The following is a 13,135-nucleotide window of genomic DNA, read 5'->3' on the forward strand; positions in this document are numbered from 1 at the left end:
CTTCTGTCAGAAAGTTGTAAACACAGCCAAATGCACTATGTTTTGTGGGACGTTTACAGGCAAACTGGCACCATGGAACCTCGTCTTCATGTGATTACTGGTCACAAATCATCATTGATTTACGATTATTCTTGCATTTGTGTTACCATATCTCTTTAACAATCTTTGTTTACCTTTGTAGGTAATTTTATAGGCACTGTTAAAAGGGAACCTATAATGCCACTTTTAACAAGATGTAATATAAGTCTCAGGTGTCCCCAGATTGTGTCTGTAAAGTTTCAGCTCAAAATGCCCCACAGATCATTTGTTATACCATGTTGTAAATGGTTTTGTGCATGTATCTTTAAATGCTGCTCCCCAACATGCTTTCCAGAAGAGGGTGGAGCCTAAACAACTTGTGCCTTGTGCCATCTCTATCGTGACCACGCTCACGTGACATTGTTAATGAAAGTATGAAAAGTTAATGAAAGTTAATGAAAGTACGAAAGTTAATGAAAGTTAATTATTTGCATGATTTAAAACAGTTTAATCTTCTGATATATGGTTTTCTCAGCGCACACATCCAAAGCATGCGCACAGAAAGCTGGCTGTCAGACCACACGTCCTGTGAGTATTAAACTGATTTCTTTTACATATCTTATTGCACTTGTAGGGGTATTTACAGTTAAAGACCCAAAGACCAGATATGATGAATAAAGACATGGTGCCTCATTTATAAAATGTTGCGCAGAAACCGTCCTAAATTTGATCTTACGATCATTTCTCAGATGTGCCTACGTGTAATTCATAGAATGAACGGACACACAGAAAACAAGCGTACGCTTCTCTTTCAGATGTGAAATTTATAAATCGCAAATGATCTTGAACTTGCGCGTAGCTGAATGGTTTCATTTCTCCGTGTTGCAAATGACACCTAATTAATGTCATTTACATATAAAAGATCAACAGTCATCGTTCAAATCCTTAGTGAGCTGCAAGAATAGCTTAGATTTCCAAAAACCTGCAGTAATCTGACAATAAAAAGTGCGTACGTCTGCTCAGACCCTGACGTGGCTCTAAGCACTTTTCCATCTCAAAGACCATTTGTATAAATATGAGCGTTGGGGTTGATTTAAGCTTACGCACACTCTAAGATCAAATCTGTGCATACGCACGCTTTATAAATGAAGCCACCAGAGTCAGAGTTAAAAAAAAAAAAAAATAGAAGAAAATTTTGCTGAAGAAGTTTGCAGTTTCATCAGCAGAGGTCAGCTTCAATACTCAGCAAGTTTGTAGTTTGTAGGCTGCTCCGTGCACATTCAAAACAGCAGCTATTATACTCTAACAGAGTCCACTAACTACGTCATTATTCAGATGAAAAGGATTCTGATTGGCTAAGAAATAGATCAAAATTGGGAATTGTCAACATATGGATTGATAGACATAAGCATGTCTCCATAGATTATACAGATGACATCAAGACCATGGTTTAGACCATGGTCACAGAACTGCTCTTCTAGGAGCCAACTTGTCAAGAAAAACAAGTCATTCCATCATCCAGGGTGCCAGTTGTTGATCTTTCACCAATAATAATCTGCAACAAGAATACCAGCACACATACTTGGATACAAAGGATGCGTAGCTTCTCCAAGGTTGAAGTTGGTTGAATAGGATGCCCAGATAGCAACTTTGTGTCGGCCCAGATCCGGCCTACATCTGCCATGTATGGTATGATGATCTGGGCCACATGTGGCATGGAAGGATGGCATTTGGGCAGATCGCTCCTATGTGCCAGATCTGAGCCACAAGCAGGCCATGGCAATGTCATGAGCAAAGAGCAAAGAAATAAACCAAAACTGGACTTTATCTGAGCCACGAAATCTTTATATATTATTTATAGAATCATCTTAGCATTATCAAGCCTGTTAACAAGCAGAATCACTGAAGGAAAGAAGAGAACAGAAAAAAGAAACAAACAGAAACACAAGAGCTACAACTGACTTCAGCCACAGCCTTAGATGAAATCAACTGAAGATAAAAGAAGACATTAAATCTCTCCAGATCTCATGAGAGAAGGATTAAACAACTCCACAAACAGCATTACAGCTTCACATATTACTAATCAGATAGACTTTATTTCTGTCATTCATCTACAGAAGTTCTTATTGAGAATTAACAAAAGTTTAACGCTCATGTTTTTCATTTGAAGTCACCATAATGGTGATTGGTGTTTCCATTAGTTGAGCTCTTAACTCTTATAATATGTTTGTCTTCTCTGGCTGCTGTTGCAGTGTCTCAAACACAATTGCAGTAGCAAAGAAAGCTGAAATGTGATCAGATGATAATTTTTAGCTATTGGTGGTTTTATAATTATCCTGAATCACTGAGGACATTTGAACGTAATAATTGTGTTGTGCCATTAATACATTTGAATTACAAACCCTGCAACATGAGATCACATTGTATTGTTAGAATCAGTTTGAAGATTGAAGATAAAAAAAAAAATGAGCAGAAAACAGTAATCTATGACAAACACAGGTATGAGCAATCAGTGTATGAATCTCAACAATGGTGACAACAAAATATTCAGATCAACTCTGGACATAAGACATAATAGGGCAATTCAGCTGCATTATTTATTCATGCTGTGATGCATGCTGGGAGTTTTGTACAGTGGTTCCCAGCATGCATTGCAGCATGACACTTTTGACTGTCGCCTTTGTTGAGATTCATGTGCTGATTCTTGATGTCTTTCTGTGTCATCTTAGAATATTTTTTGAGTGTGTTTATTTTTTTTTGTTTTGTTCCATTATAAGATTTTAGTGATGGACGGTTTTGTTCGGTTGCAAGATCTCAATGACTGTCAGTTTTCTTCCTTTGTGAGATCTCAATGACAGCCGGATTTTTTTCTTTACAAGATTTCAATGGCGGTCGGTTTTGTTTCTTTACAAGATTTCAATGACGGTCGGTTTTGTTCCTTTACAAGATTTCACTGACGGACTGTTTTGTTCTTTTACGAGATGTTTTCTTTCTTTTACGGTCGGTTTTCTTCTGTTATGAGATTTCAAAGTTAGTTTTGCTGGGTTATGAGATTTCAGTGACATTTGGTTTTGTTCCATTCTAAGATTTCAATGACAGTCGATCGTGTTTCTTTACGAGATTTCAATAACGGACCTTTTTTTCCATTATGAGATTTCAATGCCACTCTTTTTTTTTTTCCCTAACAAGATTTTAATGACAGTCGGCTTGACAGTTGGTTTTGTTCAATTACGAGATCTTAATGACAGTCGGTTTTGTTCCATTAAAAGATCTCAATAATGGTCAGTTTTATTCCGTTATGAGATTTCAATGATGAGTTTGAAATGATTCAAACTGTTGGTTTTGTATTGTGTTCTCGATGACGGTTGGTTTTGCCATTCTTCCATCTCTGCACCTATCTCTCACTTCATCAATACATCTCTTACCTCTGCTTCATTTCCTCTGCCACTCAAAACTGCTGCAGTTACCCCTGTTCTCAGGAAACCCAACCTCGACCCCTCTGTTCTATCTAATTGCCATCCTATTTCAAATGTACCCTTCGTAGCAAAATTACTGGAAAGCACTGTTGCCTCCCAACTCCAGTCTTTTCTAGTTGAAAATAATCTCTTTTATCCCTTTCAATCTGGTTTTCGCCGCCTCCATAGTACTGAAACTGCAATTGTAAAGGTAGTGAATGATCTACTGCTTTCTGCTGATTCTGGTTCTCTGTCTATACTTCTGCTACTTGACCTCAGCTCTGCCTTCGATACCGTCTCCCATGAATTACTTGTTTCTCATCTCTCTGATTTTGGTATTTATGGTTCTGCTCTTTCTTGGTTTTCTTCCTATCTCTCTGACAGACAATTTTACATCTCAGTTAAGGATTTTCGATCACCGACTGTCCCCCTGTCATTTTTCTTAGTTATTTTGCTCTGTTTAAAGGTTTAGTCATAGGCTCGTTCTTACAAACCAGAGCATGTATGCACATGCACACTCTTCAAAAACAATGCTTAAAATCTCTTGACAAACTAAATATGTGATGACATTTGTATATATTTGAAATAAAAGATATACATTGTAGTACATTATTAATGTCAGCTTGCTTATTTTGCTCAAGATAATGATTTATTAAGTCCACATGTCATAAAAAAAGAAACTACACTGTATAAAAAAATACTAATTTTACAGAAAATAACTGATTTTTTTTCAGGTTGTTTTCTTTTATTTAAAATTGTAGTCAAAACTCTGTAATATCTCTAAATTAACAACTCGGCTGTTCTTTTAAATATTATGACATTAATGACAAATTACAGTAATTCACATTTTTATACAGTATCCTGTTTTCTTAAATTACATACAAATGTTTGTAAAATGACAAAATAATCTCTAATTAATACAATAACAAAACAGATGATAAAATGGTCAAATGACTGGCAGCAACAGAACATGAAACACTAACAGATCTCTCTAGATCTCAGCATCTTCATTTTGTTTGACTTTATTTTTTTTCATACAAAACATCTTAATAAGAATGAACAGAGGTTTAGGTGTTGATGAAAATAGGCTAATAAAGTTTGAAGTCACCATTATGGAGGTAAAGGTTTGCTTTAGTTGGGCTCTTGAACCTTGACTTTATAACATCAGATTTTTTTTTTTTTTTTTATCTGGCTGTTGTAACTGTATGTTTCTAAAGCACATTTGTTATACCAAAAGTTGCAAGAGAAATTCTGGTTAGATGATGTTTTAATCATCATGTAGTGGTTTGATTCACTGATCTCATCCAGAGTCTGATATCTTTAAACTCACATAAACATCAAGAATCAGCTGATGAACGTCAACAATGGTGACAATAAAAAGCTTTTTGTGACTTTAGCAGCTTGTTTTGTGATGTTCAGAGTTGATCTGAAAATTTTCTTCATGTACATCAATGCAGGGAGAGATAGAGGTGCACAAAGCTGCACAATTAATCTTTAAAAGGTCGCGTTCTCAATTTCATCACCAAATGACAACAATTCGCCCTTGTATATTAAACCTTTGACAAAAATAAAATTGCAACGTTCAAATCTGCGTTCGTGCTGCCGTTGATCTAGAGAGAGTTGTCATGTTTAGATATAAACATCTTTTCAAACACATAGTATCATTATTTCTGTTACAAATATTCCAATTATCACAGATGTATACAAAAGTTTATTATTCAGATAAATTCTGATGTTTACGTTACCGATCAAAACAGAATAAACCACCTTTTGAAAGTGCTTCAAATTACGAATGTATCAATTGCATTGTTACACCGCTAGGTAGCAACAAATTACTGTTAAAACTATCTAACACTGAATCATTCTTTCAGAAACAAGTGAAGTCTTTATGAATCCAACTTACAAAAATATTCAGTTTCACCTGTCTGGATCTTACATGTGTGTTCAAGCATCGTGCTGAATTTGTGGTAACACTTTACAATAAGGTTCATTTGTTAACAATAGTTAATGTATTAACTAACATGACCTAACCATGAGCAGTTGCAGTTCACTGCAGCAAATGCAGTTCAATATTAGTTAATGTAGTTAACTAATCAAGTCAAGTCAAGTCACCTTTATTTATATAGCGCTTTTTACAATGTAGATTGTGTCAAAGCAGCTTTACATTGATAACTGGTACATTATTTTGGCTGCACAGCAGCTCTTAAAGAATAGTGTCAATGCAGGCAGATCAAAGCACTGTTGAATATCAAATGTCAAGTCAAATGTCAAGTGTCCCCAACTAAGCAAGCCAACTAATGTTAACTAATGAAACATATTGTAAAGTGTTAGTGAATTTGTTGAGATTAGCAGTCTGTTAAACTCATTTTACAAGTAATAAACACAAAAAGGACTGAGTTAAGCATAGTGCATTTTTTTCTCTTTACTACTATTTTTTGTTTAATATTTTTTCCTTATTATGAAAACTGAAAACACTACACTAGAAGTTCCTGTTTCAAACAGACAAAGTCTTCATTTGTCTTTTTTTTATGTATTTTTTTATATTGCAAATAAATATTGTACCGTGGACTTTATAGGTATTATTGTACTGTGAGATTTTGGTATCGTTACATCCAGGATGTGTTAAACTGATAACAAGTGATAGCTAGTAAAGGCTTATATTGTTAGAAAAGATTTCTATTTTGAATAAATTCTGTTCTTTTTAACCTTTTATTCATCAATGAATCCTGAAAAAATCTCAGGTCCTAAAAAAATATTAAAGTACACATGAAATCACAATTGACCTTATTTATTTTGTTAGCTCAAATTGCTAGTTTTGTGGTGAACAATTCATCCGCAATATCATTCAGCATATTAGAATGATTTCTGAAGGATCGTGACACTGAAGAAGTATGAAAATAGAGTAATTCATCTTTGCTTCACAAATAAATAATATTTTAAAAGTATATTAAAATAGAAAACTGTATGAATAAGTCATTATTTCGAGATATTAAGTTGCAATTTCTTACAGAAGCCCTGAACCGCATGGTTAGAAAAAAAAAAAAAAACTTATGGTGGGGAGAAAAAAAAAGGTGAAAACTTATCTCGTTGTTTCGACATTCGTTGTTTCGAAGTCATTATTTTGAGATATAAAGTCGTTATTTCGAGATATTAAGTCGTTATTTAGAAATAATAAGTCGTTTCGAGATATTAGTCGATATTTTGAGATAACTCGTTATTTCAACATAATATCTCATTATTTCGACATAATATCTTGTTATTTCAACATAACAAGTTGTTATTTCGACATAATAATGAGTTATTTCGACATAATAGCTCGTTATTGTATTTCAAGTGTAATTTTTTTTTAAAAACGCCCATAACTCAATGTCTTTAGTGGCGCAACAGCAACATGTCCGTTCTCGGTCCCAATGTTGTAGGTATTGACAGGTACTATTTGCAGCTCAGTATTTTTGTACATTAAGAGGATGCAATAATACCATTGAGTGCAAATGAGTACTTAACCGATCTTCTATCGCCCTACAATCCTTCACACTCTTTAAGATCACAAAACTCTGGACTTCTGGTTGTACCTAGGATAGCTAAGTCCACTAAAGGAGGGAGAGCGTTTTCACATTTGGCTCCTAAACTCTGGAATAGCCTTCCTGATAATGTTAGGAGCTCAGACTCGCTCACCCAGTTTAAATCTAGATTAAAGACACATCTCTTTAGCCAAGCATTCACATAATGCATCTCATACCAGATCAACTGCACATGACTATCTTTGCTTAAAGTTATGAACAGCAGCTACGCTAATTATTCTCCTTTTGCTTTTCTGTTTTACCTCGGGACACCCGCCCTGAGGTAACTAGAGAGGACTTCAGTTTCAGTTTGGATCCAGCCTCTTAAGAAGACCTCAGACGACCATCACCTGTGAAGAGACGGCGCCAGCTCCTGCGAGGACTTCAGAAGACGCAATCATCTGGATCAACATTCACATTGCATAATCTCTATATCCTAATTTATTGTTAATGTAATTCATTTTCCAGGAGCTCTTTGCTTCTACCTTCAGTTAAACTGCTAACAGTGATTGTAATTAATTACCTAAAGTATATTATTTGCTAACTACATTCTTTAAATTGTAATGTTGACATCTATTTTCTGTAAAGCTGCTTTGAAATGATATGTATCGTGAAAAGCGCTATACAAATAAATTTGAATTGAATTGAATTGAAATGATTATATATTTATTAAAATTATTAAATGGATGCTGCCTTAAGAGAATAAAAACCCTCCCTATACCTTCCCTTAAAGCGGAACTCAGTAAGATTTGCGAAGCTCCCCCTACAGGTTCCTTCAGTGAATCACACTGTCGTAAATACTCCAAGCGCAGCTCTGGACTACAACGACTACAACGCTCACCAGTGCAGTAGTTTTGCAAATACAGTACAAGAAATCTCAATGGAGGTGGGTAATTTTCGAAATTGTCTTATAAAGTCATAATATATATATTGTTTTTGAATTACCATAGAGCATTTTGTCACTCTCGCGTGAAGGAGAACATGAGGCGAGATTGTGTCGGGTCGGCGCAGCTCAACTTGCAAGTGCTGTTTTCTGGCGTAGACGTGCCAGAGGGGGTTAGTGCACGCCTCAAACCCACCACTACAAGTCAATTAACCATCGTAAGGACTTAGAAAACTATTTATGAAGGTAAAAAAAAGTTACTTAGTTCTGCTTTAACACTACCCAATAAACAATTTTAATATTATTACTTATATACTTTTTTAAAAAGTTTGCTTCCATGTAAGTTGTAAGAACTAAATAAGAACTAAATAAATAAAGTATATCAATTGTGATGTGAAACTAACTAACTACCTGCATGGTATGTGATGTAATGTAGGGATTATTTTTGCCCTAGGGTTACACCCCTTATTTTCCGGGGTTTATTTTAACCCTTTATTCAGTACAGTTTATGGTGACTGTACTGGGGCGTTGGGCGGTATGTGATGTGCTGTAGGAACTATTTTACACCAGGGTTACACCCCTTATTCTGGGGTTTATGTTAACCCTTTATACAGTACAGCTTATTGCGACTGTACTGGGGCGTTAGGACCCACTCAGGCGACAGGTTGATCAGACCTGGCCTCTCTAACACCTCTTCCATCAGCTACCCAGTCTCCCTTCCAGCTAGAGACCGGGCTCAAGGGTTAAATTACTCTTTATACATTGTAGGAAAACATGTTTCTGGCTTATGTGAATGTGGGAGTCTGAAAACAGTAAGGCATGTTTTCCTGAAATGCAGAAAATATAGGGTACAAAGGAATATATTTTTTATTAAATTAGCAGGACTTGGAGTTGAGGCTTTTTTTCAGTTTTTTCTTTGTTTGGACACAGTAACAAGCATGAACTGGTCACCGAGGAAATTCTTCAGTTCTTGCATAACACAGGACTGTATGTAAGAATTTTGTTTAAATTTTGACCTGTGGAGGGCAGTAATACGCTTAGCAGCGTCTACACTGACGGAATCCTACACAAGAAGAAGACCGGGCTCAACCAGAGCCACTGGAAGGCAAGCCTGCAACCTTTAGCCAAAAAACCGTAACGGCTACAGCTAACACTCCGCCCCCTGCGGTATGCAAGGAATGAGACCGGAGGCTGTTTTTTTAATGGAAGTCAATGGATGAGAGGCTTTTGTGGGGAAATAGCTAATCATTTAATTAATGGACAGCCTGTTTGCTAATCTTCAGAATGTTTTACACTAAACCATACTTTCTTTGGGAACTATATGTAGATTTTAGCATGATAAAAATGTATTTTTTAAAGAGAAGGCAGACTAGGGAATGTTGAGACTGACGTCACTGCCATTACACGATAGGCTGAGAGGTGCCACACGTGATTAAGTTAGCCGTTACGCTTTCTCCAATGGTAAGAGTTCCAGATCCTCTTATCTCCCCATTATATAGACCCCTTAATCGCCTACGTCATTGTGACGTCACTGCTCTAGCTGGAGGCAAAACATAAATGAGAACTCATAGCAGGCGCACTAAAAGTTTGAGGTTTTGACTTTAAAATGTCGTCTTGTTGTGTTTTTGGCTGCCAGAATAGAAGGAACAGGACTTTTGGTTCAAAACTAAAGTTTTACCAGATCCCGGCAGACATTCCTTCACAGAAATCAAAAAGATAATTGTGGTTGAATGCAATACGGCGTAGAGACTGGACGGAGACGATCATAAATAATACTCGTGTTTGCTGTGCACACTTCATATCAGGTAAAATAATCGATGCATATGTAATGGTGTGTTGGTTTTATCTAGTACAAATCAGCAAGTTTCTGTTTTATAGGCGAAAAGTTGCCAACTTTCAGCGCACTAGCTAGTGTGACAACCACAAAAGTGTCGTATTTGTGTTTTAAGAATATTCACAATTGTCTTTTATTTGAACACAAGTTGTTTTTATTTGGTTTTATTTTTATGTGATTTTCCTACTTCAAAGTTAATGGTGTACTGTAGCTGTGTGAGTTGTGAGTTCCTCATTACTGCAGAGAGCTCGAACCTGATACACTGTCTCCTCGTTTCTCTCCTGTTTTACAGGTGGGTAAATGTACAAAAATAACTCAGAGCTAGGATTTAGCCTGGCTGAAATGTATGTGAGATATGAGTGCTTTCACGCACTTTCCCATGTATATATGCACATGAAGATATTTTTTTGAGCTTGCAATGTTAACAGATATGTTTAGCTCACTGGATGTTAGTTCCCCACCATCGGTTGGAAATGTTTTTTTGCTCAATGAGTGTAGACAAAAATAGGTACAGTTTAAAATGAAGGCCATCAATGAGATCTCGTAACCGAACAAAACCGGCCGTCACTAAAATCTCATGACCAAATAAAACAGACATCACTGAAATCTCATAACCGAATAAAACTGACTGTTATTGAAATCTCGTAATGGAACAAAACCAACCATCACTGAAATCCTGAAAGAAACAAAACCGACTGACACTGAAATCTCGTAATGAAACTAAACCAAACATCTTTAACGCTCTGGAGTCTGAGGTATCGCCGGTGATACCACCTCGGTTTTTTTCTTACCAATGTGAAAGAGACTCAAAATACTCTGTCAATGTTGCTTACAATTAAGAACTATACACCATTTTAATCTGTGGAATATCTTCTTTTATTTGTGCGTGATCTCTCGTCTCCCTCTGAACGAAGTCCAATCTGATAGTTCTCAGAAAATGAACTGTAACTTAGTAAATACTAATCACAAAAAAATTAGACTTCTGTCTTAAGAAACGTTGAAATATCAGGTTTTAAATCGTGTAAGTCAAATCGAAAACAAAAATTATCTGTTTATGTAATCTGTATGAAAAAAGAGGTATGTCAGAAGTCCGTGATTCAGCTCATCATCCGCTAATGCGGCCACACCCGCGGAATGAGCGCTATTCAGACGTAAATTCTGAGGCAATACGTGAATACATCATCTCAATCGTGTATTTATTGTCTTCAAAAGTGTTTATCTGGATGTTATAGCAATATCTGGCCTCTGTTAGTTCCTGGAGAGTCACATGGTTGTTCTTCTTTAGATTAATTTGTGGACTAAAGGTGAACAGAGCACCCTCCAGCTGCAAGTATGAATTGAAAACACAGTATCCAGCGTTCATGGTGATGACAATAAATATTGAATAAATATTACTCCTCTGTATAGAAAATTGACATAAACATATGAGAATCCATCAATATTTCTCAAAATGTGCATGCTTTTAAGCTAAAAGGCTATATGAAATGCCATAGAGGTAGCATAATTGTTCAGAAACTTTGCATCACAGAAATACAATATATTTTAATGTATATAATAGAATACCATTATTTTAAATTTTAATAATATTTCACAGTATTGCTGTTTTTTCTGAATGTTTGATATACACCATGATGAGCTTGAGACATGATCACAGAGGGTTTTTTCACAGCCTACCTGACTGAAAGAGCTCATTATATATGCAGGTCATTACAACTCATTATGCGATTCTTTTGTCTTCTCAGGTGTAAATGACCCATTATTCATGATGATTCACGCCTCCACGCATACTGTGTTTCTTGACAAAAAGTGTCTTACAAAATCTAAATCTCTATATTGTTTTACATGAACGAGTAGGCAGCATAATTTTTACATAATTTTGACCACCGACCAGAGGGAGTTAAAATTACATAACGCAGCAAAACTGACCATTGAAATCTCATAAAGGAAAAAAAACGACCATCATTGAAATCTCATAAAGGAACAAAACCAAACATCATTGAGATCTTGTAAAAGAACAAAACAGGCTGTCATTGAAATCTTGTAAAGGAACAAAACCGACTGTCATTGAGATCTCATAACTGAACAAATAAATATTTGACTGACTGAGAATGAAAACCGACTGTCATTAAAATCCTGTTACAAAACGAAACCAAGTGGCATTGAAATCTTGTAAAGGAACAAAACAGACTGTCATTGAGATCTAATAAAGGATCAAAATCAATCATTGAAATTTCATAAAGAGACAATACCATCCATCTTTGAAATCTCGTAAAGGAACAAAGAAAAACAGAAAAAAACAACCATCATCAAGATCTCATAAAGGAACAAAACCGACTGTCTTTGAAAAATCGTAAAAGAACAAAGCATCATTGAAAGAACCATGGTTGAAAGAACCAACCATCTTTGAAATCTCATAACAGAACAAAAGGCAGCGAAGGCAGCATTAGTACTGTTTTATTATAGTATTGTTGGTGTGAATAACTGTAAAAAAAAGTTCTTCAATACAATATCATGTATGAACTTTGTGTGAACAAGCTGTTCACACAACAGCTGTTCATGCTCCTGACCCCATCACTTGACTCTTAAGAATACAGCAGGGCCATAATGCACATGACTACATGCCTCCTTTAGCATGTTTATGACCCTGCTCTCCAACCATTCTCTCATCTTTATGCCTCTCCAGTCTTTAGACCAGAGTCATGCCCTTTGGACTCTCCCCAGTGATGGCTGTCACAGCCTATGGAAGTAATGGGCCTGAGTTACAACTCCCACCTTGATCAGCTAGTGACATTAATGAAGAGATTCTCTGTCTTTCTCATTTTCTTTCTTTCATCTATCTGCCTTTCTGATTTTTTTCCCTCTTCCCTCCATCTTTTTATCTTTGTGAGCACTTTATCATTTCAGCCTTGCTGTCAGGGTGATATTGCTACTTGTCTCTGTGGGTTCTCTCTCGCTCTGCCTCTCCCGATCCAGGATTTGTATCCTTCTGTTTTAATGGTGCCAGTGAGTGAACCGCAAACAATAATGAGGTAAGTGCAAGATTTGTCTGGATCGGGAGCTTGGCTTTGGCCCCTGGGTATGAATCCATTTGCCCCCAGGACAGATTTTACTCAGGCTAGGGAAAAGTAGCCCAGATTAGACCGCAGGACATTTACCTTGAGCTTTGGGTAAATCCCATCTCAATCTAGGCGGTTTGCAAAGCTGGAGGTGACACATGGTGTGAGTCTAAAGGACTCAAGCAGGAACTCTATTTCCTGCTATGAGGTACATTTACATGTCTCCATCATACATGACGCAGAATCTGAATTCACCAAGTGCAACAAAGATGTTGATCTGGGAACAACAGTCCAATCAACCAATAAGATTTGAGAAACAGGTTTATTTC

Source organism: Megalobrama amblycephala, linkage group LG4 (genome assembly GCF_018812025.1).
Source record: "Megalobrama amblycephala isolate DHTTF-2021 linkage group LG4, ASM1881202v1, whole genome shotgun sequence".
In the NCBI taxonomy this organism is placed as follows: domain Eukaryota; kingdom Metazoa; phylum Chordata; class Actinopteri; order Cypriniformes; family Xenocyprididae; genus Megalobrama; species Megalobrama amblycephala.